Below are 6808 nucleotides of genomic sequence, written 5' to 3'. Positions count from 1 at the left end.
ATGGACATTATTGGGCCAATATCGAGCTCTCGACAGAAGAGATTCATCTTGGTCCTCACGGATTACTTCACCAAGTGGGTAGAAGCAGAAGCCTACGCTAACGTCACCGATAAGGAGGTACAGAAGTTCATCTGGAAAAACATCATCTGCAGGCACGGACTCCCCTACAAGATAATAACTGACAACGGATCTCAGTTTATCTCGCATAACTTCAGAGAGTTCTGCGACAGGTGGAGAATCCGTCTCAACATGTCAACACCGAGAAACCCGCAGAGCTACGGTCAAGCCGAGTCAACTAACAAAACAATCGTCTACGGCCTTAAGAAGCGACTCGACTTGAAGAAGGGTTGCTTGGCTGATGAACTAGATGGAGTTTTGTAGTCCCATAGAACAACCCCGCGTGAAGCAACGAAGGCTACCCCTTTCTCGATGGCATATGGAATCGAAGCAATGACACCCGCCGAAGTAAACGTAACGAGCTTATGCTGTTCCAAAATGCCGCAGAATGTCAAACTCAACCATGATATTCTCCTCGACGCCCTGGAAGACATCGAGGAAAAACGTGACCAAGCGCTACTTCGCATTCAGAATTATCAACATCACATCGAGAGCTACTATAACAAGAAGGTTAAGTCTCGACCTCTCGAACTAGGCAACCTCGTTCTCCGGAAGGTGTTCAAGAATACCAAGGAATGGAAAGCTGGCAAACTCGGAGCCAATTGGGAAGGACCTTACATGATCACCGAGATAGTCAAACCCGGGGTTTACCATCTCGAAACCTCAACCGGCGAAGTAGTGCCACGAGCTTGGAACTCGAAGCACCTTCGACGTTTCCACAACTAAACAAGCACCAAAGCAAGTGAACGACCCACGGTCACGTTCACTCGTCTGAAAAAAACCGAGTAAATGCGCTTTCCCGACCACTTTTACTCGAAAAACAAGGAACTATGAATGGCTTGATCCTCCACATAGGGGGTACGTAGGCAGCCTTAACGGGTCCAGCTGTAACAAAAAAAAAACTCCTCCCTCGAGAAGTTCACACCGCTTATGCTATGCCCACACGAGCTTGCCCTGGCCTCTCGACTAAACGTACCAGCACTCTCATCCCACGATCGAGTATGTCCTGATCAGACACATACTCGCGGGAACTTGGTCGTATCACAGTCCGAAATGGTAACTCCTATCCATTTCATGATTTACTAAGCAAGGTTTGGCCGACCGGATGCTTAGAATCACTTTGAAATCGGATCTGGAACTGTGATCATTTAAAAATTTTCTCTTAGTCCCAAGTTGCCCGCCTTTGGCCCACGTCTAGTCAGTGCACAGATAGCTGCGCCAACGAGCGAAAGAACTTAACGACTGACTGCTTAGCAACACACGGTCACAAGCCCACTAAACCTTATCACGTTTACGAGACAACGTCAAAGATGGTGATACCGTTCTCGCGAAACAACATGAATCGCATGCTTCAGCGGGTAGTCACTGTCGCGGCCAACACCTACGAAGCTCTCTCAAAATTTAGAGTCTAAAAGTCTCTTATGATCCTTCGAAGAACTCAAAAGTCAGATAGCAGTTCTACGGTTTGCTGAGTATTCAAGGTCTAAGAAAATTAAACAGCTAAAAGAGAATTCCTAAAAGTTTCTTCAAGAGGAAAAGAGATAGATGGAATCCAAAAGCAAACAACAGAGACCCTTCCGGGCCAAGTCAAAATACAGAAAAAGATAGATTTTTAAATCCAAAAGAGGCAACAAAGTTATTCCTCGACATCTTTGGCCTGCTCCCGCTCAACGTCTTCACCATCGACAGATAGTCCCAGAGGGTCCGCATTCACCGACTCGTCCACACCTTCGTTCTCAGTATGAAGAGTCGTCTCACTATCACGAACTTCGGGTGGATTCTCGGGGGGGTTGACCTAGGAGTCCTCTATCTCCTCATCTTGATCCTTGTCGACTTCTTCGTCGCCATCACCCTTATCCGATTCTCCGCCTTGACCGTCCTCTCGATCAGCGGTCGAGGAATAAGAGATCTCCAAAACAGTGGTCCGGTCCTGGTCTCGCGTCGAGGTCACTCCCTCGGCGATAGCCTGAACGCCAGAAGCCGGCGCGTTGCTTTCTGGGGTAGCATTCCCCGTGGATCAAGAAGGAGCAACCGGAGTTTCGAGACGGTTAGCAGGGCTTTGGAGAGCGGCACCAATCTTCGGGTCGAGCAGGTGCGCATTGTTTCCGTGCGGGTCAAGGCCCACGAAGGCTCGAATGTCGACGAACTGCGAGTCGAGCCTAAGTGTAGATAGGGCCAAGTCGTCTTCAGGGATCTCGCCAGGGTTGAGCTTCGAAACTTCCTCCTCAAAATACTTCTCTCGGGCAGCAAACATGTTGATGGTCTCTTGAGGAATGTCGCGACCAGTAGCTTTCAAAGCTTCAAGGCACTTCTTAGTTCCGAATGCCTGACTCTACAACAGTCGTGCTGTGTCAAATGACTCGCAGCGAGCCCACCAGTCGCGCAGATTCCCGAAGTGCTTGTTAGACTTCGCGATCATCTCGGTCTCGACCCTCACCCTTTCCTTTGTAACCTCGTAAACACGCGAGTCCCTGAGTCGATCCAACTCCCTCTTGTGCTCTGCGGCCTTAACCCCCATTTCCTCCATGAGATTGGCCTTTCGCAACTCCAAGGCCTCGATAGTGGAGCGAGCGATGGAAAGCTCTTCTTCGGCTGCGTCAGCTCGCTCTTTTTGGATTTTCCTCCGAGCAACCGCTCGATCTCTCTTTTCAGCCATCTTCTCGTATTCCGCTTGCCATTCAGCCCTCTTTCGACGGAGGAGCCTATCTTTTGCCGCCACCGTCCTTTTCAATTTCTCCGACTCTGAGAGCGCTTCCTTTAGCCGTATCGTACTTCTCAATAACGAAGTTCGAGACCCCGTCACACTGCGAGGCACGGAAGCAAGGACACTTAAGTTAAAGGAAAAATAATATACAAGCAAAAGACAAAAGGGTCGAAGAAGAATCTTACTAGCAGTTTGGTACGAGCGGCATCAACGTACTCTTCCTTAAAGATCAAATCCGTAACGGGCGGAAGAGGCTTCGGTCCGCACTTGATCTGGCTGACCAGTTCTGCGCATCTATTCGAAGCATAGATAAGGGGAGTCGGACCGTCGTACTCGAACAAGACGCGATCTGGTAACTCGACCCTCGGAGTCTTCCTTACGACCGGAGCACCACCAGCCGATGTAGCGGGAGTCGACACCCCGGGAATTGATGAAGCAGAAGCCCTAGCAACACTTGGAACAGCAGTAGAAGGAACCTGGCGACTAGTCGTTCCCTGCTCACACGTTCGCTTCGACGACTTCTTCCTCTAAAGCGGAACTTCCGGCAAAACACCCCCGGGTTCATCCATTAGAGCCAGATTGAGAGGTGGCTCGACAATCGAGCCAGTTTGAACAGCGGAACCAGCAACCTCAGTACCTCGGGTCGCAACGTTCTCCTTCGGAAGATATTGTCGATTGCTCGACTGCTTCTTTTTTCTCTTCTTCTTGGACGGTTCAGCAGCTTCAATCTTGTCGGTAGCACCAGTACCCTCGGGAAGAGTCTCGAGATCCTCGCTAGCAGAAGGATCGTCGCGAGATCTCTTCTTGCTCTTCTTCTTCTTAGAGGCAGTGGCGGTGGCGTCGGGCGAAGGAGCCTGACACTCGCATCAATTGTGTCAGTAACCACCACCTCGCTAGAAGGTCCCGATGGTTCGACACTCGGCAAACCCAGCTGAGTCGCCATCATAGCACTTAAATCAGCAAGGCCCCTCATTCTCCTTGCTTCGTTGATCCTCTTCTGTCCTTCCTTGGTGAAAAGCGAGATCCGTCTCTTAACAGTGTTAGCCGCAGAGAGATAACTCGAATTCCAATCCCCTGCAAAAGACATGAACAAAGGGTTTATATTCAAAGGTAGGAGCGAGGATTCGCAGCATGGTGAGGAAAAGAATGGACTTACTCCTGGAAATACGATCGATGCAACGGTGAACCCTCTCCCAAGAAATGTTCCCCCAATGCTCTTGATCGAGCCTCGCAACAGCACAGGCGTTCGATAGAAATTCCTCCGGATACTCGCGGGAAGTTGGATGATTAGCTGTCAAAAGAGAAAAACAATGAGAATAAAGACGGTTAGTATGCGAAGGAATGACGCGAGTTAACAAAATATTCTACCGAGTAAAGTGTTCCACAACACACGGTAGTCATCATCCGGAGGATCCTCGAAGGCAGAATCATCGGATTTAACATAAAAATAAGACATCTGCCAGTCGAACGTCTTATTAGGGTGTCCCCCTACTACATTATAGTTTGGTCGCATCTTTATCGAGAGAAGGCCTACGTCTAACGAGCTAATAGACGTCAATTCCTCGAAAGCGCGAACACTTAGAGAGACATCGATATCAACGGCCATAACCATCAAGGCAACCGCAATACGCCACGAGCCATTCAGGAACTGGCATATCGCTGCCCCCTCGGCGCCTCACATACGACGTAACTAGTCGAGGAATCGGGAACCAGAGCTTCGTGTCGTCTTGGAAATAGGTTTCGTAGACGCACTGGAACCCGACCGGCGGCGACCAAGGCCTCTGACTCTTCGAAGGGATCAGGAAAGTCACCCCCAGCCCTCGATGTTCCCTCAGGAGCTTCTTTACGCTATCTGGAGTTGACCGTGTCGCGATAACGTTCTCCCACGCCTGGCCACCCACAAAACATTCCAAAAAACGACTCCTAAATTTACGATAATAAAAAAACAAATCAACAAATAATATTTTTTCCTAATTGTACGCAGTCAGCATTTAAAAAAGGGATCAAATAACTAACGCAATCACGAAATTATCTTTCAAAAAACTTGCCAACCGAGTAATGCTTATCTCTAAAGATCGAATATTCTCTTTTCCCTATTAGATAAAATATAATGAATGTACATTAAATAATTTTACAAAGATTTTGCCATTGATTCTGCGTTTAAATTATAACTACCAAAATCTACCATTTAATTATTACGAATTAACCTAACGGGATCCCATTTTTCATCACAACTATATATATCTCATCATCTATTCTCGAAATCATATATATCAAAGAAAACACAAAACCTCAACATGTCTAAGATGACGACATTTGTTCCTCTCACAAAACTCAGGCCATTCAAAGACAACTGGAGAGTTCAAGTGAAATGTTTACATTAATGGAAGCCAAACACACCTTATGCAGGTAATACTTGCGAGATGATCTTAGCAGATCAATGGGTAATGTTTGTAACACACGTTTCTTCCTTTCATTGTATTACTAATGTCACAAATTTATCTAATATGACTGTGTTTTTCTTAGGGTAACAAGATCCATGCTACTAGCAAACGATCTCTCATGCAACGAATTCAACGTGTCTTACCTATAGATTCATGGGGAGTTATTGAACACGTTACCGTCACTGCAGCTGGTTGTCAATATCGAACTACCAACTACAAATACAAGATGGTTTTATAGCAGAAGACGCTGGGCTATAAAAATCAGATTTAGTTGATGATAGAATTTTCCTATCTCTTGCTAATTATGAAGAAATTGAAAATGGAACCAAAAAGTCAGCTTTCCTCATAGGTAATCTCAATTTCTGTTATATTCATATTGTTTAAAAACATTTCTGTTAGATGATATAAGTCGTTACATATGTTTCTCTTTTTTATCTCACAGATGTTATAGGAAGAATTTATGAACTTGGTGATGTACAGGTCGTGGGTTCGATGCTCTGCGTGCGTGTTTTGCTTTTCTTTTTCATTAATGGCATTGTTGTAATTTTTATATCTTCTTCCCCAAAATGTTATAGGGTTTCGCAAACATAATTTCAGATTTAAGCTTAAAACCTCAAAAACATGAATTTTTTTTTAGGACTCCGAGTTATTGGCCAAATAAGACGAAATCACCTCGCTTAACCTCCCTAGCGTTACCCCGCCGCTTAATCGGCCACACCGGCCGCCTTTTAGAACCTGGCCTACAACTAACAAAAATATATAATTATGCAAAATATACACCTGCGCGAGCGCGCGGATCAAAAGCTAGTATATATTTAAGTATTAATATTAAAACACTAAATCACCAAAGATATTGCTTATGAGAAAATAGTAACAAGGAAATTTTCAAATAATAATGTTGTAATAATTTCAAATAAAATAAAAGAAAATCTACAAAAATATTATTAGCTCCACTATTTTGGTATTGATTACAATCTACAAATGTATTAAAAATATTATATTATCTATTAATATATATGAACTTAATTATTGGGAAAAAAAAGAACTTAAACTTTTGTTACGATTATTAAAATATTGAATCCACAATATATATCAACTTTCATTGTATCTATACAAATATTCGTTGGAATATTGTTGACCTTCTAAAAATTTTGAGCTACACTATAATTATAAACTAGAGCTTGACCTGCACGGGTGTGCGGGTATTAATTTTTATTTTCTTATAAATTATTTAAAGATATTTCTAAACACATAAATTATTTAGATATTTTTAGGTTTCTATAAATCTATCTGGACCCGGAATGATCCGTGTCCGAACCCCGTCCAAAAATTTATCATATTCGAACAAAGTTTAATTTTAAACCTAAAAATCTGATACCCAAAAAATCAATCCGTACCCGAAGAGGTACCTAAATGCTCATATAATGTATGTATTTAATTACGATATATATATATAATTAATTATTTCCAAACACATATATATATATATATATATATAATAAAATAGGAAAAATAAATAATACTAAAAGTTAGATTTATTAAT

The sequence above is a fragment of the Brassica oleracea genome, chromosome C1, assembly GCF_000695525.1.
Source record: "Brassica oleracea var. oleracea cultivar TO1000 chromosome C1, BOL, whole genome shotgun sequence".
In the NCBI taxonomy this organism is placed as follows: Eukaryota; Viridiplantae; Streptophyta; class Magnoliopsida; order Brassicales; family Brassicaceae; genus Brassica; species Brassica oleracea.
Note: the sequence above shows the minus strand (reverse complement) of the source record.